Source organism: Macaca fascicularis, chromosome 2 (assembly GCF_037993035.2).
Source record: "Macaca fascicularis isolate 582-1 chromosome 2, T2T-MFA8v1.1".
Classification (NCBI taxonomy): Eukaryota; Metazoa; Chordata; class Mammalia; order Primates; family Cercopithecidae; genus Macaca; species Macaca fascicularis.
Genome location: NC_088376.1, coordinates 157,108,661 through 157,132,129, shown reverse-complemented (window position 1 = coordinate 157,132,129; position 23,469 = coordinate 157,108,661). Strand labels below are relative to the sequence as shown.

The 23,469-nt window shown below is 47.4% G+C and overlaps 1 protein-coding gene across 2 annotated transcripts in view; it reads right to left on the bottom strand.

The window, feature by feature from the left end:
* KLF15 (KLF transcription factor 15) overlaps window positions 1-23,469 on the bottom strand; it is a 68,259-nt gene that overhangs the window by 21,593 nt on the left and 23,197 nt on the right. The gene's annotated exons all lie outside the window — the stretch shown is intronic.

Here is a 23,469-nt window from a genome sequence, read left to right as displayed (position 1 = left end):
GGTTTCACCATGTTGACCAGGCTGGTGTCGAACTCCTGACCTCAGGTGATCTGCCAGCCTTGGCCTCCCAAAGTGCTGCGATTACAGGCGTGAGCCACCATGCCGAGCCCTGCTTTCTTTAAATGTAATTTGCTTTTTTGTCCCCTAGTTTCTTAAGGTGAAAACTAAGGACATTGATTTGAGATCATTCCTCTTTTCCAATATAAGTGTCAGTGCTATAAATTTTCTCTAAGTACTGCTTTAATAATATCTGCAAGTATTAATATATTATGTTTTGATTTTATTCAGTTCAAAAAACTTTACAATTTAAAAAATATTCTTCCTTTGCCCATGGGTTATTTAAAAGTGTGTCACTTACTTCTCAAATACTTGGGGATTTCCAGGTTATCTTTTAGTTATTGATTTCTAATTTAATTCTGTTGCAATCTGAAAATAGACTTTATGTGACCTTGGATCCTTTAATATTTATTGGGACTGTTTTGTGGCCCAGAATGTGGTAAGTCTTGGTAAATGTTCTCCGTGCACTACAGAAGAATATGCTGAATTGAGTTTTCTATAAATGTCAATTAGGGCAAGTTTGTTCATAGTGTGATTTAAGGCTTCTATATTGTGGCTGATTTTCTGTTTATTTCTTTTATCAGTTATCAATTATTGAGGTCAGGGTACTTAAATATTAGATTATGACTGTGGGTTTATCTATTTGTCCTTGAAGTTCTGTCACTTGCTGGCTAGTGTATTTTGAAGTTCTGTTATTAGGTACACAAATGTTTTAGATTATTATTTTTCCTGATGAGTTGGCTCCATTAATAATAATAATATGAAATTACCTTTTATTTCTGGTAATATTCTTTGCTGTGAAATTTACTTTTTCTGATATTCATATATAATAGCTACTATGTATTTCTTTTGATGTGTATTAGCATGGTATATCTTTTCCCATCCTCCTACTTCTTACTTATTTGTGACTTTATTTTTGAAATAGATTTCTTATGGTGGCATACACTTGAGTCTTGCTTTCTTATCCATTATGGAAATCTCTGTCTTTTATTTGGAGTGTCATGACCATTTGCATTGAATGTATGTATTGATATAGCTAGTTTTAAATCTGCCATCTTGCTACTTGTTCTCTATTTGTCCCATCTGGTTTTTTTTGTTTGTTTGTTTAATTGAGCATTTTTTTTTATTATTTCACTTTATCTCTTTTGTTGGCTTATATCTATAACAGTTATTTTAATGGTTGCTTTAGGATTTTTAGTAAACATCATTTATTGCAGGTCACCTTCAAGTGATATTATGCCCCTTCATTTACATTAGGCTTTACATTAGCCAAAATACATTGTTATTACTTTTGGTCCATCAATTAACTTTTGAAAAGATTCTGATAACAAGAAAGAAGTATTATACATTTCCCACATGGTTACCATTTTCAGGGCTCTTCATCCTTTTGTATAAACTCATATTTTCAACTAGTATAATTTTCCTTCTGCCTAAAGGACTTCTGGTAGTATTTTTTTTTTTTTTTTTTTGAAGTGGTTCTGTTGGTAATTCTTTCAGCCGTTGTTGAAAGTTTCTTTACTTTGGCTTTGTTTTTTGCTGAGTATAGAATTCTAGGTTAACAATCCTCCCCCATCCTCCACTCCTTCAGCATTTAGATAATATTCCACTGTTTTCTCATTTGCATTGTTTCCAACAAGAAGTATGCTATTATCCTTATCTTTGTCCCTGTGTGTGTAATATGCCTTTTTTTTTTTGAGACAAAGTTTCACTCTTATTGTCCAGGCTGGAGTGCAATGGTATGATCTTAGCTCACTGCAACCTCCACTTCCTGGGTTCAAGTGATTCTCCTGCCTCAGCCTCCCGAGTAGCTGGGATTATAGGCATGCGCTACCACACCCAGCTAATTTTGTATTTTTTAATAGAGATGGGGTTTCTTCATGTTGGTCGGGTTGGTCTCTAACTCCTGACCTCAGGTGATCCACCCACCTCGTCCTCCCAAAGTGCTGGGATTACAGGCGTGAGCCACCACACCCAGCCTTTTTATATGGCTCCTTTCAAGGTTTTTTAAATTACTGGTTTTAAACAATTTGATCATGACGTACCTTGGTGTCTTCTTCTTTATGTTTCTTGTGCTTGGGGTTTGTTGATATTCTTGCATCTGTGGATTAATAGTTTATATCATCGTTTGTAATTTTTTGGCCATTGTTTATTTATATATCTTTTTTTTAAACTCAACTCTCCCCTGTTTGGGAATCCTAATTAAACATTTATTAGGTTTCTTGAAGTTTTCTCTGATGTACTGTATTTATTTTATCTTTTTATCTCTGCGTATCACCTTCTATTATTTCTTTTGCTGTGTCTTCAATTTTATTCATCTCTTTTTCTGCAATGTGTTAATTTGCCATTAACTTCTCATCTCAGACATGTAGTTTTTATCTGCAGAAGTTTGAATTAGGTCTCTTGAGCTTTTATACATTTAGAATACAACTATAAATGTTGTAATGCCTTAGTCTGATAATTCTAACATCTGTGTCAGTTCTGATTTGCTTTTGATTGTTTGATTTTTCTTTACTAAGGGTCATATTTTTCTGCTTCTTTGTATGCCTGAAGATATTTTATTGGGTACCAGACATTGTGAATTTTACTGTATATGCTGGCTTTGTATTTCCATAAATATTCTTAAATTTTGTTCTGGTACTCAGTTAAGTTATTGGGAAGCAGTTTGATCATTTCAAGTATTGTCTTTTGGATTTGTTATCAATGCAAGACCATTGCTAGATAAATGCTGCTCTAACAAATCTGAAAGACAATACCTGAGTACGGTATCTAATGCTGTGTGAATTAAGAGGTTTTCTAGACTGGCTGGTGGAAACAGCCACTGTATGGACCGCTATGAGCTGTATCAGCCCCAGGCACTGTTCCCTCTAATCTTTTCTAATGGTTCTTCTCCTAATCTCAGTTCGTTTCCTCATATACAAGCACTGACATGTTTACTGCTGATTACTTGAGGGAAACTCTCTGAAGATATTCAGGGTTCTCTTCTGTGTATTTCCCCGAGTTTCTCCTCCCAGCACCTCTGCCTGAAAATGCTCTCAAGCCAATAAGTTGGCTTTTCCTCATTCAATTTTCATCATTCAGGAATCACTGTCCTTCACAGCTTGACATCAAAAGTTTTGAATGTAATTGTTTCTTGTATTTTGCCCAGGTTTGTTACTGCTTCATGCAGGAAGAAAAATTAAGTCCCCACTTTCCCATGTTGGTTGGAAATGGAAATCTGAGAGATGCTTTTGAGATTCACTGAATATGAGCTAGGAATGCTATTGACTGCAAGTAACAGACAATGCAACTAACTATATGTAAACCTTTTAATGTTTACTCATGCAGCAGTCACCACTAGTGATTCCTTAACATGTCAAATGTTGGTTGGGCACATGGATGTCCAAGTAGAGTCTACCTTTCTCAGTCTCCCAAGTAGTAGATGTGGTCAAGTGACTAAGTTCTGGTAGAAGGAAGTGGTGCTTGCAACTTCCGGGGTGTGTTACAGACAGAAGTCCTGCTCATCAGCTCTCCTTTTCTCCATCTTGGTGGCTGAATCCACGTGTGATGGCTGGGGCTAGAGCAGCATCTTAGGCCACATGATGAAAGCTACATGTTGAACCTGGTCCCTGAAATTTGTGGAGCCATGTTTTCATCTATGACCTGGATTTCTATAAGAAATAAACTTACATTTTGTTTAACATCATCAGTTTAGGCTTTCTGTCACTCATGTCTGAACCTATTCTAACAAATAAACAAGAATCACAGAGGCAGACGAGCCTCCCAGTTGGCCCATAATGTAGGGGTGCTGTGAAGAACTCAGCTCCTTTCATGATTTTATTCTGACTTCCTTAGCCTGTTCACATTTTGTTCTCATGCTTGACACCTCAGGGTTTCAAATGGCTGCCACAAATCCAAGCGTCACATCCGTGTTCAAAGCAAAATCGGAGGAAAAGAGCAGCCCTCTCCACTCTCATCTGGTATCTGTTTCTTTTATCAAGGAAAAACAAAACAAAATGAAACAAATGCCTTCCCAGAAGTTCCTTTCACATTTCATTACTCAGAACTGGGCTATCTGGTCACATTTACTGCAAGGGAGGCTGGGAAAGGAATGAGCTGCTTTTCTGGCCTCTGGTGTGGGAGGAAGGCAAGAGAGGAAGTTTTTGGAAGTAGCTGCTGGGTTGGGCAGCCAACATCTGCCCCACACAGTAGGGATTACAGCCATCTTAAAGGTGGAATATTGAAAAGCTGGATGTCTGACCATAGACCCTTTTCAGGGTGGGGTCTGGAAAGGAGAGAAGAAGAAGAGAGGAATGTTTTCTTTAGACTGTCTTTGTGATTCTCAAGCTTTAAGTGTGCAGGAGATTTACTGAACGGAGTTGTGTGGAGAAGTCCAGGTGAATTGTGGTTGGCAAGTGGCTGAAGAGGCTCCCACAAATCACTTTGACCACACAAGCTTCTGTCCTTCACTCACTGACTTGGAGGCTAACCACTGAGGCAGAGGCAGCACTACTTCTCCATGGAACTTCATCCCCATGGGGTCTCACATGCTCAGTTTTCAGAAGAAACTTTCATCTCATGCATTGTACTGAGGAGTCAAAAAGGCCTCGGAAGCTGGTTATTTTGGTATCAGAAGCACTCAGAGATGCTCTGAGCTCCTCTCACAGAGCACTTCTCTCTCTGCCCAGGGGTGGACTTTCCTTTGAAGGACTAAGCACAGTTCTGGAGTCTTTACTCCCCTTGACAACTGGGGAAAAGAAAAGAAGCCTAAGGGCAGAAGTCCTGGTGGATATCACTTCAAAATCACATGGAGAAAAAAACCACACCGTGTCAGCTGTTCCCCACCCCTAAGATTATTTACTCCAAGAAAATAAATGTGTAACCCAGATGTTGGCTGGTTGAACCTCACTCCATGCCTTGAAGAAGTCCAAAGGCCTCTGTGAGCTATCCGTGGGTCTGTGGTCTCAGGGCAACCTTGGCCTCTGACTTTGGCGTGAAATGGCTGTTTTCTTTGACATACACATGCACACGTGAATACATACACTCATGTGTACACATGTTATACATATACACATGCACGTGCACAAATATGCACAAGTGCACAAACACATGTTCATGGGTGCATGGCCTGTTCACATGAAGTCCTGTATGCTGAAGCTTTGGGAGCAAGAGGCCCACTGGGAGGCTGTCTGCACTGCAGAATGACAGTGAGTTCCCCTGGTCTTCTGCTCAGCTGGTTAAAAAGCAGCCCTTTGGTCTCTTCCTCCATGGTTTCTTGCTAGGCCTTGGGCTTGTGGCCCCAGCTGCAGCCGCCATCTCTGGCAATGGCGTCCCTTTCTCCACTCTCCATCCACTGCACCCAAGCTGTCTCCTTGCCTTGCTTCAGGCAAGTTTCTCCTCTGCCAATTGCCACGTCCTTGAGTTCTGCTGGTACCACAAACTCAGGCCCCCCATACTCTGGGCTGCCCTTAACCAACTATCTTCCCAGCAAATGCTGCTTCCTCTCACAGAGCACTTCTGGTGATGTCACCTCCCTTACATATCCAAGGGAGACAGGCCCTTCTGAGCAGCACAGATCCAGCACCCCCAGCCGTACCCATCAGCCTTCAGGCCCCACCACACACTGCCTGAGCAGCTGGGGCAGACACTCTTTCCTCTCCCCCACCCCAAAAGGACTTGACCACCTAGCACCCTTCCCGGGTCACCGGGCTCTTCCATGCCCAGCGTGGCACCATCAGCCCTGCCCAGCCTCCAGCACGGGGCCTGAACATGGGCCACCATCCAGCGGGCTCACAGGGACTCCCTCTAGGAGGCAGACTGGGGGCTCAGGGGATCAAAGAAGAGCTGGACCACAGGAGAGGACAAAGACTGTGCAACAGGACATGTGTCCATGAACAAAGGAGAGAAATGAGTGGGATGGTGGCCATGGGCAAGGTCCTAAGGGGAATTGCTAGATAGTAGTCTAAAAGAGGGTGCCAATGACCCTGGACGCAGCTGGGGCTACAGCACCTCCCCTCTCCTCTCACTGCTGTGTGGGAGACTCAGCCATACTTGGGTTTTATTTGTTTCTTTGCTTGTGTTTGAGAAGTGGAATCAGCGTTAAAGACCAGGATATTTCACATAAAGGTCAGGATTTCTAGCTGGTCTTTAAGAACCAGAACAGGTCATGTTGGGCCTCTGCTGCATGGTGACTATCTGCTGGCTAAGGGGGAGCCATCCCCTTGGCCTGGGCTGTGCGTCCCCAGCTGGCCAGAGCCCCCAGGCCCAGTGATTTCCTTTCCTGCTGCCAGCTCTCCTCACTTAGTTCCCCTGAGACCACCTGAATTCTAGACTCTGGTGAGAACCTCCTTAGCCCCCCCTTGTCTGGACTCCATGTCTCCAGCCGCAGCAGCCCCGTGTTGAGCACAGGCTGCATCTGAGTGGGGGCTGGGCAGAGAGCCAGCGTCCCAGCTACCAAGCTGGGTCCTTACCATGCGGGGAGGAGTGCCGTGGCCTGGCTGGGATGGGGGCACCTACCTGGCCAGCTCGTTGCTCTAAGCAGGGTATTGGTCTCCCTGAAGCAGACTCTGAGATGGGCAGGGACATGCAGGAAGCATGCTGCCCTGGCGACCCACACTGGTGGAGGGCAGGCAGGAAGTGAATATTGGTGGAGGGACTCGTTCAGTCCAGCACAACCCTGACGCAGGCCTCAGCCACCCCCCAGGGAGTTGGAAAGCTGGCGGCCTTGCAGAATTGACCCAAGATAGGGAGGCAGGGCTGGCTCTCCCTGATGTCCATCAGTCACCGGAAGGAAATGTGGCCTTGTGTGAGCCAGTTCTCTTCAGCCAAAGAAATTCCCCAAAGGCTGCCCCCTGCCCAGCCGGCCGCAGGACGAGCACCTCATTCCAGAGGAGGGGCTGACACAGGGCCTGGGGGAAATCCTCAGGTGTGACCCTGGCGTTCCGCGATTCTGCCTGCCCTGGTTCTCTGTGTAAGTCATGGCTTGATTAGGGCTCAGCGCGAAGGCCTCACGGGGGCATTTTCGGGGCAGCAGTTTAAGGATTCTCTCCCGGGGAGTGCAGTGAGTCTCCTATGTGGAAAGAAGTCTTTCTGCCCCATGATGAGGAAGCTCTGGGACCATTTCCCCCAAAACGGCAGCAGCGCTCTCTCCATGGGTTCTCCAGGCGGAAGGAGGACTTCGTTCACATGCTGCGAAGTGTGCAGACAGAGAGGGATAGTGCTGGCCTCACGGCAGGACAGCTCGGCAGGGAGGCTGGGTTCCAGGGAAGAGGCCAGAAGGAAGCCAAGCCGAGGTTGTGATCAGGGAGAGGGGATCGCTGGTCCAGGGTGAGGGCGGTGGCAGGTGGGGCGTGTGGAAAGGGGAGAGAGAGAAAGAATGTGGCGCCATAAGACTCACATCCTCCTCAAATGTGTGGAGAGCAGGCATCGAGGTGAGATGCCAGTAACAGGTGCCACTGACTGGCCTAGGCAAGACATAGGCCTGAGGGACACCGTGACATCAGGAGTCAATGAACTGCTTACATAAGGAATCTAGAACAAAACAATTCATGAAAGAACCTCTCTGAAGGGACGGGGAAATGGGGTTAGCTGAGTAACTCTGGACATGAATGGAGCCTCTGAGAGGAAAGTGGAAGGACTGTACATAGCCCTGTGCTCTGGCCAGTGAAACCACTTCTCCAGGTCAGCGCTGCTCACACCACAGTGCATGCATCCTGGAGCTGAGTGATTGATTAAGGAAACGAGTGGCAGCCAGTGGGAGCAAGCTTCTCCCTGCTGCAGTGAGAGTCACAGATAAGCAAGGGGCAGAGCCCAGGATGACCTGTGTGGTGACGGATTCAAGTTGGAGGCGTCAGTGGGAACCCATGTTTCAGCTTACCACAGGTGCAGACGGTCACATGCAGAAATGTCCCCAGAGCCGTTTATTAATCGGCGCACATGTGTGTTTCTGTGCCTTATTAGTTGAGAGGGCCTAGAAGAAACGGCACTCCCTAGCAAGGAGCACTGCACATCCTGACCTTGGTGTCTAACACCGTTCCCCAAATAAAAGGAGATGGGCTCCTTAGGGAAGTGGCTGGTTCTGGGGCTGGGCAGATAATGTGCGAGATGATCCTGGTGCCTCTTGTAGTGCCAGAATGTCAGGAAGTGCTCAGAAAACAAAACTCCAGTGATAAGGGTGCCCAGGAGCCAACGGAGAGAGTGCCCAATGGCCAAGGCAGGAGCAATTTGAGCAACATGGTAAATAACACAGTATGGGACTATAACCCTGAGGCCGTCTGTCCTGCTAAAATGGAACACCACAGACTGGGCAGTTCATCAAGAACAGAAATGCATTTCTCCCAGGTTGGAAGGCGAAGGCCAAAGCACCAGCATTTGGTCTGGTGAGGGCTTCGTGCTGTGCCCTCACACTACAGAAGGCAGAGGGGCAAGCCTGCCACCACCTCCTCCATCAAGCCTGTTTATGGGGGCACTGATCCCCTCCCAGCAGGAGCCTTCCTGGCCTAATCACCTCGTAAAGGCCTCACCTCTGAATACTGGACATTGGCAACACCTGGATTTTGGAGGCTCATATTTAAACCATAGCAAACCCAAAGTGTAAAATACACATCCCTGAGACCTGGGGCCCAAGCTCCAGGCAGCCCTTTTGCCCAGGCCTGGCTGCAGGCAACAGCTCCAGCTAGAAACTCAGGGAGGTTTCACTCCCACTACTGAATGAGTGTGACCCCAGCACTGGGTAGCACAGATGGCCCGTGCACAATATGGCAACACCACCGCCCCTACAAAGAGCCCCTACTAAGTTCACAGTGTCCTCGGAGCAGGAAGTCTTAGTTTGCTTGGGCTACCGTAGCAAAATCAGAGATGGGAGTGTAAACAACAGAACCTTATTTCCTCATGGCTCTTGAGGCTGGAAGTCCAAAAGCAAGGTGCTGCAGGGTTGGTTTCTCCTGTAGCCTCTCTCCCTGGTTTGTAGATGCCACCTTCTCCTTGTGTCCTCACATGGTCTTCCATCTGTGCATGTCTGTGTCCTAATCCCCTTTTTTTAGAAGTCTTAATGGATTAGGGCTCACCCCAATGACCTCATTTTACCCTAATCATCTCTGCAAGACCCTGTCTCCAAATACAGTCCTTTTCTTGGGCATTGGAGTTTAGGACTTCAACTCATGAATTTTGGGGGACAAATGTAGCCCATAATAGGGGGCTTCCACACACTCTCAAGCCCCACTGTGGGTTAGTCCCTGAATGATCTCCACCCTGCTCTCTCTTACCTGCTCAGCTTCCCACTCATCCATTGCCACTGCAGCCTATCCTGGAGGCCGATTTCTGCCAGGGACATCCACGTCCTTCATCAGCATCCTCAGGGTGAGGGCGGTGTGGGGTCCCAGGTTGAGGCTGGGGAGGGTCTCCCTGAAACCCCAACTCTCCCTATACCACTGGGCCCCTGCAGCTCATCTGCCCAACATCTTCCAAGGTCCTTTCAAGGCATGTTGGCCACTTCCAGCCATCACAGCTGCTCTGGAATCTCATCCTCATCCAGAGATAGGCAAAAAGAAACTCCCCAAACTCCAGAAGCTAGAGCCCAGGCTAAGAATTTTTGGGCCGAGAAGTCCCAGGGCACTCTCTCCTCCTCTATCCTCTTCCCAAATCAAGCTCCTACTCTCCTTCAGGAGGGAGGCAAAGCTTCTGCTGTCTGGAAGCGGGTAGAAGTTCAATCCTGGAAGGGGCTGGAGGTGTTCACCTCAGGTGAACCCTCTGCACATAGGGTCACGGCAGCCCTTCCAGGTTTCTATCATCTCCCATCAGTCAAACTGGAAGTAGAAATGGGGCTTGGGCTTGAGCTGGGACAGCCTGGGCTTCTCTGCCCTAGTCTAGGCACCTGGCTACAGAGTGAATTCCTCCCAGTTCCCCCAGCACCAGCTCACTCACAAGCTACCCCTCAGATGGAAAACACCCCCTCTACTCTGGCACTTTCCTTCCCAGGCTCAGGACTTACATCCTCCAACCTTCACTAACTTCTGGGGAGGTCAATCAGGGTCAAGGGCACTGGACAAGGCAAGAATGACACGACTGTATAGCTCCCCTCACTCCCCAAGCCGTCCTCTGCCCAGTGTTTGTCAAGCTTCCTTCCTGCTTCCTAAGAGATCGGGAGCGGGCCAGGAAGGGGCCCTGCCCCAGCCCTGCTGCTATCAGCTGGCTCAGAGGTGGGGAAGCCACTGGTCTGACCAGTTGGCTATCAATCGTAAATCACTAGGTTGAGCTTCCTTGTTGGATTCACATTTATGCACACTCTGCTCCAGCCCTTCCTGGTAGGATGGGAAGTTACTCTCCAATCCTTGGCTGATTTGGCCGACCAGGCAGGTTGCAGTCCTATAGCCCCCTGAACACCCTTCTTGCAGAATCTGGCATCAGACTCCAGTGTGCAGCAGATGCTGTGGCTACCTGAGTCTTTTGGTTTTTCTTAGTCAGGGTCTTGCTTTGTTACCCATGCTGGAGTGCAGTGGTGCAAGGCTCACTGTAGCCTCAACCTCCCAGGCTCAAGGGATCCTCCCACATCAGGTTCCTGAGTAGTTGGGACTATAGGTGCACACCACCATGCCCAGTTAATTTTTTTTGTATTTTTTTGTAGACATGGTGCTTCACTATGTTGCCCAAGCTGGTCTCAAACTCCTGGACTCAAGTGATCCTCCCACCTCGGCCTCCCAAAGCACTGGGACTACAGGCATGAGCCACCACACCCAGCCAGAACCTGAGTGTTCAATGTTTTCATAAATGGATTTCACTGGTAAGGTTCCTTCCCTTTTCTTATTTCTGGCTCTCCCTTAGCGGGCCTGCCTGGCACCCAGCAATGCGCTAAGTGCTTTTCCCATCTAACACAAGAATCCTCCTGCTTCATCCATTCAGGGCACCAAATACTGTATCATCTCTCTAATTAAAATTTAAATTACAGCATCTATGAGTTTTCCACGGCTGCTGCGACAAAGTACAACAGCCTGAGGGCTTCAACAACAGCCATTTGCTTTCTCACAGTTCTGGAGGCTGCAAGTCCTCAATCAAGGTGTGTGTGGACAGGCAGGTTCCCTCTAAGGCCCTAAGGGTCAGTCTGTCCTGGGCCCTCGCCTAGCTTCTGCTGGTGGTTGGAGCCCTTCAGCATTACTGACCTCCCACTCACGTTCATGTGGCATTCTCCTTGTTCATGGCAGCTCCCAGCTCCCCTTTTGTGAGGATCCTCATCACATGGGATTCAGGGATGTTATGGGTTGAGTTCTGCCTCCCAAATTTCATACATCTAAGTCCTAACCCCCAGAACCTCAGAATGGAACCGAATTTGGAATTAGGCCTTTAAACAGGCTATAAAGTGAAAATGAGGCCATCAAAGTAGCCCTTAATCCAACCTGACTGGGGTACTTATAAGAAGAGGGGGTTGGGACACACAAAGAGACCCCTGGGATGCAAGTGCACAGAGGAATGACCACGTGGGGACACAGCAAAGAGGCAGCCAGCTACACGGCAGGGAGAGACAGGCCGCAGGAGGATCCAAACAAGATGGCACAGGAGAATCCAACCCTGCTGAGGCATTGACCTCCAACTTCCAGCCTCTGGAACTGTGGGGAAATGAACCTCTGTTGTTTAAGCCACTCATATGGGGTGTTCTGTTACTTAGCCTCAGCTGACTCATACAAGGGCCCACCCTACTCCAGGATGACTCCAGGATGACCACATTTTAACTATTACATCTGCAGTGACCCTATCTTCAAATGAGGTCACATTTGGAGACACTGGTGATTTGGACTTCAACATATAAATTTTGGGGGACATGATTCAACTTGTAACCTAGTGTTTCTGGGCCCTGGCCCTGATATCCCCATCCCAAGCCATATCTGGGAATATTGACTCGCCCTGGACTTCCTGCAGAGGGTCATTTTTCACACTTGCCATCCTCAGTCCCTGGCATGGCTCAACCTCACCTTCCCTTGCTATCCCTCCTGGTTCCATATACAGACCTGCCTTCTATGAGCTACTTATTGCCACTTATCAACTACCCGAAACTTAGGCTTAAAACAACCACCATTTTCTTGGCTGTCACTCCCGCAGTCTGGCCATCTGGACTGGGCTCAGCCACAGTCCTTACGCTGGGGCACCTTGTGTGGCTAAAGTCATCTAGGGATGTCTTCAGCTGAGGCTTAAGCAGGAGTCAGCAAACTGCAAACCTACCTGCCATCGGTTTGTGTAAATAAAGTTTTATTGGCACACAGCCAGGTTCATACAGTCATGTGTTGCCAGTGGCTGCTTCATGCTGCAACAGCAGTTGATGAGGTGAGACAGAAACTGCATGTGGCCCCACAAAGCCTAAAATATCTATTATCTTGCTCTTTACACAAAAGCTTGCTGAGCCCTGGTCTCAGGCTATGTCACTCCCTCACTCGGTGGCCAGCGGTCACCCAGAGGGACTTATCCTCATGAGGCCTTCCTCGTGGGGGCTGGGGGTGCTCTCGGGGTTTCAATACTTCACAAAATGTAAGTCTCAAATTCAAAGGGTGGGGAAATGGGTCCCCCTTTGACAGGAGAGTCACAGCACATCACCAAGGGCCACACATAGAGGGGGGTGAGGAGCCATTGCCACCTTCCTTGCAAATGTCACTCATGTGGTTTCCCTTGAATGGGCCAAGCACAGCTAAGTCAAGGCCATGATGCTTGACAGAGCCTGACTGACTGCTTGGGGAAGCAGAGAATCAGAACACAGAGCGAACTCCCTATGGCCAGTCATGTTCTTTGGGCTCAGGGCTCCCACGTAGGGACCCACTTGTGTTCCCAGGTTCCTCCCATCCAACCAGTACCTCCTGCCTCCCCACACCTCTGTGCCCCAGGCTCTTGCTACTAGAATCGAGGACTACACTTCCCACAGTGACCCCAGCAGGGCCCAGAGCCACTCACCCCACAGCTGCACGCTGCACAGCTCAGCTCAACAAATGAACACTGGGCTCTACCTGGAGTGGAGTGGAGGCGAAGCCTAGGGAGGGCTAGACATGAAGGCCCTCCATGCCCCCACATTGTGGCAATCCCTTCTGTCTGTCTATTGCATCAGCCTCATTCTCTCTGATCACAGAAAACTCCACTATTTTGGCAAACACAGACAGACAGCCAGGACCCCAAGGCCATCTTTTTACGGCTTGCTTTCCTTGAGAAAGATACAGTCTTTGCATAGAGTTGGCTAGGACTGCCATAGCACTACACACTAGGGGCCGCAGGCGTCTCTTGTCTCACAGTTCTGGGGGAAGGAAGTCCAGGATGAAACTGTGGGCAGGGATGTCTGCTTCTGAGACAGTGCCTGTTCCAGGTCACCCTCCTGGCTCCTGCTGTTTGCTGCCAATCTTCGGCGTTCCTTAGCTTGTAGGCGTGTCACCCTGATCTCTGCCTTCATGACCACGTGGGGTTCCCCCGTGTGTGTGTCTGTGTCCAAATATCCCCTTTTTATAAGGATACCGGTCATATTGCATTAGAGAGACCCACCCTACTCCAGTGTGACCTCATCTTAAATAATTACATCTGTAACAACTCTATCTCCAAACAAGGTCGAATTCTGAAGTACTGGGAGTTAGGACTGTAACTCCCAGTACAGTTAGAGTTAGAACATATCTCTTCTTGGTGGGAGCACTTTTCAACAGTAACACCCTGTCTTGGAAGCTAAGTGGTAGGATGGGCCCAGCCAGTGCCACATGGTCCAATCGACTTTGCCCCAGATGGAGGAGGGGCGGGACCTAGGGCTCCATCTTGTCAACGTGGAGCAGGGAAGTTCCCAGACATTGGGATCCTGGGCTTCCTAAACAAGAGTGAAGAGGGGAGTCAGGGGGGACAGGAGGAGAGCGGGAGGGGAGGGATGGAAGCCCAGGAGGTTCTGAGGGCCAGCACACACTGCTTAGGGCTCACAGCAGCCCTGCTGTCTCCGGCTGCATCTTACCAGAAAACTGAGGCTCAGAGAGACACATCTCGAGTGAGAGACTGGGCCAGGACTAGAACTCAGGCCTGCCTGACTCCAAATCACTTCATGAAGGAGGTGGGCTTTCTACCTATCCTTTGAAATTCCTCTCCTGCACCTCCCTGGACTATGCCACTTCTGAATAAAAAGCCGTCATTGTATGAGGCAAAGAAAATGCTACGGTTCTGGGAAGGAAAATATTCTAATGTGGAAAAGAGAGGCCAAGGCTTAGGACCCTCTGACAACTAGGTCATGGCTGATTCCGACATAAGAGAAGGAAGTTTTTAAGATGCTAGAACAGGGATTGGCAAGCCGTGCTCTAGAGCCAAATCCCATTGCTGTCTGTCTCTGTGCAAGCTGGGTACTGTATTTGCATTTTTAAAGAGTTGTAAGAGACAAGAATGCAAACAAAGAATTGTGGCAGAGACTATGTGTGGCCTGTAAAGCCTAAAACATTTACTATCTGGCCCTTCACAAGAAAAAGCCAGAGCAATATGGAAAGTGGGGCTGGGAGTCCATGGGCTGGAGTGGGAAAGGGAGTGCAAGGGCCGGAATGGGAAGGGAGTCCACGGGTCGGAGTGGGGAAGGGTCGTCCATGGGCTGATGTGGGGCTGGGAGTGCACGGACTGGAGTGGGGAAGGGAATCCACGGGCCGGAGTGGGGAAGGGAGTCCACAGGCCAGAGTGGGGAAGAGAGTGCACAGGTAGAGTGGGGCTGGGGGCAGCCCAGGGCCTGCCTGGCTCTTCCTCAGACCCCGTGGCTGCCACTGCCTGGGGCAGCAGGGGCTGAGTGCCCCCTCAGGAGGACCAGGGAGCCCTCAGGAAGGCCTGAGAACACGTGCTCCTGGAAGCCACAGAAACATCCAGGAGATGGAGACATTTGCAAGCTAAGCAGGCCAGGTCACTTTGACCTTGAGGACAATGGAGGTGTATTTGACCAGAGGTGGAAGTCCCGGGAGCCCCCCTGTGAATCTTCTGGGTTCCATCCATTCTCCTTCTCTGGGTAGCAGCAAACCCATTAAATCAAACACTGCAAGTAGCTCCACAAGCCCCAAATATAAGGGAGGGTGAACAGGGCCTGCCTGTGCCCTGGGGGCTGGGCAGCATTGCTTCTACATCCCTCCGTCTATGCCTTGTGGTGTTCATGTCCCTCCAAAGATGTCTATACATTTCCCAAGAAGCAATAGGTAGCTAGTCAGACATGAGCAAGGCAGGAGAGGGCCTTACACCCCAGAATGTCAGGCCACCATCAGGTGATGATCAGGTGGTTGTTACACTGTCTTTCTAAAACAATAATTGGTTGCAGCCAGCACCAGGGAAAGGCAGTCTCCCAATAGATAGAAAGAACCTGAAACTGGTGATCAGCAGCTTTGTGATAAGATCTCAGGAGTTGGGTGAATGGGCTCAAGCATACACACTAAGAGGCAAAATGGCAGAGTTGAGCTGCTTTATGACCTTTTAGGGAGATGTGACTGGAAAGGGAAGAATGCCTCAAGTGAGCATGCGCACAGTTTCAGTAAACACATTGCTCACTCCTGAGTGCAGGCAGGTCACTGTGCATGCAGACAGCCCACCCCAAGGGAAGAATCAGGGGAGAAGAGACACAACCCTCTGGAAGCCTGCCAATGTATAAATTTCAAGTCAATGGTCAAACCACATATTTGATCTCTCAAGTCACCCACTTGGCCCTCTTCCAAGTGTACTTGACCTCCTTTCATTCCTGCTCTAAAACTTTCTTAATAAACTCTCACTCCTGCTTGAAAACTTGCCTGGGTGTCTCTCACTCTGTCTTCTGTCCCTCGGTCAGATTCTTCCGAGGAGGCAAGAACTGGGGTTGCTGCAAACCCGTACAGATTTGCTGCCACTAACATACGTTGGTGACTCAGATACATTCTGCTGCTAACAATAATATCTTTCTGGTCACCTTGTTCTCTGAGCTCCTGATTCCAGGCTGGCTCTCTCTGTTCTATACGACACCAACTTGGACCCATGGGAAAACAGCTCCTCTCCCTGGACGCCTCCACCTAGCTGCTCTTGCCCTGCCCAGTCTCTTCTTGCACTTGGTCCTTTCCCCCCAACTCCTCCCATGTTTTCATGCTATGCAACTTTGTGACAACCTCACTCTGAGGACTCACCTCATACACACCTTTAATCTACATGAGTTGAACTATAGTAATTTCCAAAATATGAGGGAGGAAAATATGTATTAAATTGTGTGGGATAATTCTTCCCCTCACTCCCTTCCGTATGCGCAGGGATTAGCCTGGGGGTAGGAGATTAAAATTCGCTACTTCATTTCTTGACTCCTGTTATGGCAGCAGGAGTTTCTAGCTTCCTTTACGTTGATCCTAGTGTTGATGGGTAGGTATTTGTGATACAAAGTTAGCTGCCTCTGAATGCAAGTCAACTACTCATCTGACCTGAGGGGGAGGGCAATATATCTGTGACGGACGTGCAGAGGGATAAAACGTCAGTGTTGGCCGACATGTGGCATACTGTGCTCTAGGGATGATTTAAGAAAATCTTCAAAAGTAATTTTAGTTAACTGGGATTTCACCTTCTGAGCTGGTTTTAGAACTTAACTCTCTTTTAAGACATGGCTGTACTTACTTAATTTTTAATTTAGTAGACTTTATTTTTTGAGCAGTTTTAGGTTCACAGCAAAATCAAGTAGAAAGTAGAGATTTCCCATCAGAGTGGTGCCTGTTTTAGCTGTTGAACAGACACTGATATCATTATCACCTGGAGTCCACAGTTTAAACTAGGGTTCACTCCTAGTGGTGTACATTCTGTGGGTTTTGACAAATGTATCCACCTTTGTAGTATGACACAGAATAGCATCACTGCCCTAAAAATCCTGTGTTCTGCCTGTTCATCCCTCCCTCTCCCATAACCCCTGGAAACCACTGATCTGTTTCCTGTCTCCATAGTTTTGCTTTTTCCAGATTGTCACAGAATTGGAATCATCCAGTATGTAGTCTTTTCAGATTCACTTAGTAACAAGCATTTAAATTTCCTCCATGTCTTTTCATGCTTGCTGGCTCATTTCTTTTTAGTGCTGAATGATATTCCATCGTCTGGATGCACCACAGTTTATTCATTCACCTACTGAAGGACATGTTGGTTGCTTCCAAGTTTTGGCATCATGAGTAAAGGTGCTATCAATATCTGCATGCAGTCTTTTGTGTGGACATAAGTTTTCAATTCATTTGGGTAAATGCCAAGTAGCAAAATTGCTGGATCATATAAGAGTATGTTTAGTTTTGTAAGAAATTGACGAGTTGTCTTCCAAGGTGGCTGTGCCATTTGACCTTCCCACCAGCAATGACTGAGAGTTGCTCCACATCATCGCCAGCATTTGATATTGTCAGTGTTTTGGGTTTGGCTATTCTAACAGACTTGTGGTGGTAGCTCATTGCTATTTTCCCAGATGACATATGATGTTGAGGATCTTTTCATACACATATTTGCCATCTCTAAATCTTCTTTGGCAAAATGTTCAGGTCTTTTGACCATTTTTGAATCAAGGTGTTCATTTTCTTATTGTTGCATTTTAAGAGTTATTTCGTTGTGTTTTTAGTGATTTATCTGATCACAATTAAACCCTCACCTTTTACACTACAGGCATATCAAGACTTTTTTCCAAAGATATTTCTCTCCTTGGGAACATTTCTTGTCCCAGCTTACAAGAGAATAATCTTTTCCCATGGTCTGCCAGAGGCATGATGAACAGTGAAGCCCACTGGCTTGGAGTAGAGTGCAGGGGAGGGGAAACTGGAGGAAGAGTAGGACTCCATATGAGAGGGAATGAGGAGCGACAGCAGACCAGGGACATGGATCAGGAGAAGCCTGGGGAGGCACAGAATGATCTGGCAGGCAAAGTGGTTCAAGATGAGTGGAGGTGGTGGGCAGGGAAGCTGGCCAGGCTGGAGCAGGGAAACAGTGTAGACCAGGCTTAAGCATACTACTAAATTGTTGGGCTTTATCCAAGGATTGCACCTTCCTAGAGGGGTCAAGGAGGTAATATAAATGGGTGAAGCAGGTAAAGTGTGAGGTGATAGGGAGTGCTGTGGACTCTGACAAACTGGAGGTCACGTGACCACTTTAGGGGGGCAGGACAGGGTGAACATATCTGCTATGATTGGTGCTGCCCTGCAGGAACAGGGCCGCAGTTTTTCAAAAAAAGCTGAACATGTGGATTTGTAAAATCTTCTGGTTTTAAATGCCAGGTCTGACTCTTTTAACACAACATGCCAGTCAAACAAAATGTAACCATGAAATGAAATTGACAGCAAGGCTGTCATATGCTTCTCATGTACATGTATGTGAATGCCAGTGCACCTGCACAAGCGCCTGTGCAAACTCATGCGTATCTGTATAAATGCACATGCAGTACAGCCCTGAAGACACACACATACACACATACAGAGATGAGAGTGCTTTCCTGTGCACACATGTTTGAGTTCACCTGGCTACACATGCATATAAGTATTGCACATATAGATGCACACATGAGCACACTGGCATTGCACACACATGCGTGCAGCATTGTATGAGAACCCTCCAGCAGTAGCCTAAGGAGAGGTCCCCTGGAGTTCCCAAACTGCCCTGTGGATGCTGGGCCCCTCTCTCTCAGCAGTCTTGGGGGAAGCCAGAGCTACCCTCTGGGGCCACTTTGCTTGGCCTTTCCCAACTCCGCTGGAAGCAGAGTTCAGAGCAGGAGGATCACTAGTAAAATCTAGGATGCTGATCAAACTACACTTCAGGCTGCCTCTAGCCAGCTGCCTGATTTAGCAGGGGAAGGGTGGCCCTGAGCTTCCCTGGCTTCATCACACCCTCAGCTACAAGGTCAGGACCCTCTGGAATTCCTCCATTTGATCCTCAGTCCCGGAGAGGTGGCAGGAGGGCATGGTGAGCTTCATAGCGAGGAAGGTGAGGAAGCTGGGGCTGGGGGGGACTTGACCCACCCAGGTGACACAGACAGGAAGGGTATCAGCTGGTGGCCCAGGCTCTGTCTCTGTCTTCACATCTGGCTACACTTGCACAGGTGTAGCATGTGCACTACACATGTGATCTCCAGTTTGATGTCTTCAGCAGAGCGCTCTCAACCCTGGAGACGGCAGAACCGAGTCCCTCCACACCCATTCCCAGCAACAGGCCAGGGCCACAGAGGAAGAATCGCCCCTGGACTCTCAGAATCCTAAAGCTTCAATGGGTAAGAGCCCTTGTCAAATATGCCATTGACAAATGAGGAAACTGAGGCCCCAGGGCCAGAGTCATGCTCTAGTTGCCACGCCTGCTGTGGGGAGGAGGTGGGGCTGAGCCCCTGCAAAGGCTGTGGCCTCCTGCTCTGGGCAGAGCTTTGCCCAGCATCACTGAGTGCCTGGTTCCATCAGCAGCAGTGCTACAAGAGGTATAGGGACCACACACGCATGCAGTCCCGAGCGCCAGCAGCCAGGTCGGTGGCCATTCACTGCCCCATGCCCCTCATGACCTCTGTGAAGGTGGACAGAACCCTGGAAGCCGCCTGTGCATGGTGGGATGGTGGGGGTGCAGTGTCCACTAGCGGACGTGTCCACAGTCCACAGTCGGGCCACGGACTTGGTGCCTTCCTTCTTTGACTGGACATCCTATTCCTGCAATTGCTGGGTGTCCCCGCTGGATGTCTGGGTGAGCAGTTGTGGGTTGCTGGACCCTGGGTGTGCCATGTGTGGGCTCCGAGGTGGCACTACTGCAGGCGGTCCTTGCACCTCGCCACAGCACCCAGGCAGGTTTTAACATAGTGTTTTATGGAAGTCAGATGCACACATGATGACAAATTCATCTACACCGAAGAGCAAATGCAGGCAAGTGACAGCCCCTCCGCCTCCAGGTTCGGGCAGCTGCTTGGAGCTGTTTTGATTTTCATCCTTGCATTCTGTCCATCACCGTAGCTGAAATGTGAAAGAACCTGTGTCCCTGGTCACCGATTTTAGACTGTATCTCTTGCTTCCCAGTTACAAAAGCTGAGGCTTCGGGGACTTGGCGTTCTTCCGTCTCCTGCCCACCTCTGTGTATGCGATTTACATGTTTGTTTTAATTCTTCTACCTGGATTAATTTCCTGCTGCAGCTGTAACAATGACCACAAACTTGGGAGCTTAAAACCACACCTAGTTATTTTCTTACAGTTCTGGAAATCAGAAGTCCCAGAATCAAGGTGCCATCAGTGGCGCTGGTTCCTCCTAGAGCATCTAAGGGAAACTCCATCTCCTGTGCTTCTCCAGCTTCCAGAGGCGACCTGCATTCCCCAGCTCCTTGTCCCCTCTTCCATCCTCAGAACCACAGCTCGGCATCCTCCAGTCTCTCTCTGACCTCTTCCTTGGTCCTTGTTCCTCCTACTGCCCCTTGTATAAGGACCCTCGTGATTACGCTGGATCCACCAGATAACCCAGGATCCTCTCCCCATCTCCAGACCCTTAACTTCATCACATCCAAGAAGGAAGTCCCTGCTTCCCTGTAAAGTAACACCTTCCCAGGTTCTGGGAATTCATATGTGGACAGCTTTGAGGAGCCACTCAGTTGTGAAGGTCCATCACAGTACCTTCATAACTTCAAATCATAGGTTTAAACGTCTGTATCTTATCCCATCAATTTCAGTGTAGCTCTTGCCTGCCCATGCCAATTGCTTGACAAATATTTGTTCTGGGAGCTAGGTTTGCAGAACTGATCAAGCCAGGCAACGCCTTATTTTCCCAAAGCCTATATTCCAGTGGGGAAAGACAGGCAATACATAGGATAAATGAATAAATGATATTCTCAGCACAATTGCTTTTTGGAGGATAACTTGGCAAAATTTATGAAAATTTAAATTATGCCTGTTCTTTGACCCTGCAAGCCTACTGTTAAACATTCATATGTTTGTGTACACATATGATATGTGTACAAGTCTGTTCTTTATGGCATTATTTATAACAGCAAATGTTTGAGAACAAAAATATATTGAAGGAGAATTGGATAAACAAATTGTGGTGTCCAGAAACTAGAATGTATAGATTAATATGATGATACAGGTTGTAGGTGCTGGGTTTACAGCACTGTTTGTAAAACAGACAGAACCTGCCCTCATGGAGCACATCGGAGTGCAGAAAGACAGATCGCATACCCTGAATGAATCTGTGCGTTAAGCTGTGCCTGGGAGGCAGGAAGGGCTGGGGAGAGAAGCAAAGCCAGGGAGAGAGCTGAGGAGTGCTGGCAGGTGTAACTTTTGTTTGGTTTTAATTGTTGTTATATTTACCTCAAAAAAGTTAAATTATTAGTTTAAATCAATTAATTATTAGAGTTTAATTTTAAATTATTTTAGTAATTTTAATTAAATCAATTAATATTAATTGAATAACTTGTAGTTGATTTAATTATAATTAATAAATAAATTTTTAATTTTCAAATTTTAGATTTACAAGCATTGCAGATAGTGCAGACCATTCCTGAATATCCCTCCCCAGCCTCCCCCATACATCCCATAGCCAGGGTGCATTCATCAAGACTAGGAAATGAAGATGGTGCAGGACTGCTGGCTTAATTCCAGGCTTGAATGAGCTTTCTCCAGTTTTCCCACAGAGGTCCCTTGCTGGTCCTAGGACATCGTTCAGGATTCTTCTCTGTGTTCTGTGGTCACATCGTGTGGTCTCCACTCTGCAACAGCTCCTTAGTCTTTCTTTGTCTTTTGTGCCCTTGACACTTCTGGGATGGAATGGGGTTGGAGCTGAGTGAGAAGTGTAGCAGGCAGTGAGGTCTGGGCGGGAAGTGAGGAGCAGAGTCCTGTGGGACCTCATAGAGGTCTTTGCTTTTCCTCCGAGGGAAACAGGGAGCCCACAGGAAGCTCCTGAGCAGAGGCAGGAAGCGATCAGACCGACTTTAACTGGGCCCTTCCGGCTGCTGTACTTTGGGCAGCTGGAAGGGGTGAGGGCAGGCTGGGGTGTCTGTGGATGATTCTGCAGTAGTCCAGGCAAGAGATCATGGGCGCTGTGGGCCACAGTGGGTGAGGAGCAGGGTTGGACTCCAGGTGTATTTTCAGGACAAAGCAGAAGACACCTAGAATTTTGACCCGCCCTGCTGTTGAGGTCTGCAGTCTTCCCCCAGCCTCCCCATCTCCTGTGGCTCCTGCTGCTTGGGGCACTGTTGTCAAGGATGCTGACACCTGCATTCCAGACTTCACACATAGGATGATTTCAGAAACTGAAGCCTGCATGTCATGTTTACATAATGTAAATTTTGTGCAGCCTTGACCATTTCATTGCCAAATGGAAGAGCTAGTTTCTGGGTACTGTAATGTATCTACTCGATTCTTCATTAGTAAATGTTTAGATTGTTCACAAATGTTTGCTGTCATAATGCTAAAAGAACAGACTTGTATATATACCTTTATATGTGGATTTTTAATATGATGGGTTTGCTAGGTCAAAGAAAGATTACAGTTTTTTTCTGTAAGTTGTTGGGGTACAGGTGGTATTTGGTTACATGTGTAAGTTCTTTAGTGGTGATTTGTGATCCTGGTGCACCCATCATCCAAGCAGTATACCCTGCACCATATCTGTAATCTTTTATCCCTTGTCCCCCTCCCACTTTTCCCCCCAAGTCGCCAAAGTTCATCGTATCATTCTTATGCCTTTGTATCCTCATAGCTTAGCTCCCACATATCAGTGAGAAACATACGATGTTTGGTTTTCCATTCCTGAGTTAACTTCACTTAGAATAATAGTCTCCAATCTCATTTAGGTCACTGCAAATGCTGTTAATTCATTCCTTTTTATAGCTGAGAGAGAGATGTGTTTGTGTGTGTGTGTGTGTGTGTGTGTGTGTGTGTGTCTGTGTATGTATACCGCAGTTTCTTTATCCACTCGTTGATTGATGGGCTTTTGGGCTGGTTCTACAATTTGCAATTGTGAATTGTGCTGCTATAAACATGTGTGTGCAAGTATCTTTTTCAAATAATGACTTCTGTTCCTCTGGGTAGATACCTAGTAGTGGGATTACTGGATCAAATGGTAGTTCCACTTTTAGTTCTTTAAGGAATCTCCACGCTGTTTTCCATAGTGACTGTACTAGTTTACATTCCCACCAGCAGGGTAAAAGTGTTCCCTGTTCACCACATTCAAGTCAACATCTACTGTTTTTTGATATTTTAAATTATAGCCAAAAGAATGATTAAGTTTTCATGAAGTTTGCCAAATTATCCTCCAAAAATAATTGTACTACAATCAACAGTAAAGAGAGTAACTCTTTCCCCCACACTTGGATATAATCTTTTACATTTTTGCAATGTAGTCAGCCTCCACAGGATATATTGTTTTTTATTTCGTTTTTCTGCATATTTACAAAGTTAGATATCTTCTCATGTACCCACTTGCCATTTGCATGTCTTTTTCTGTAAGTTACTAGTTTATATCTATTGCCCATTTTTCTATTTGGATTTTTACATTTTACTCACT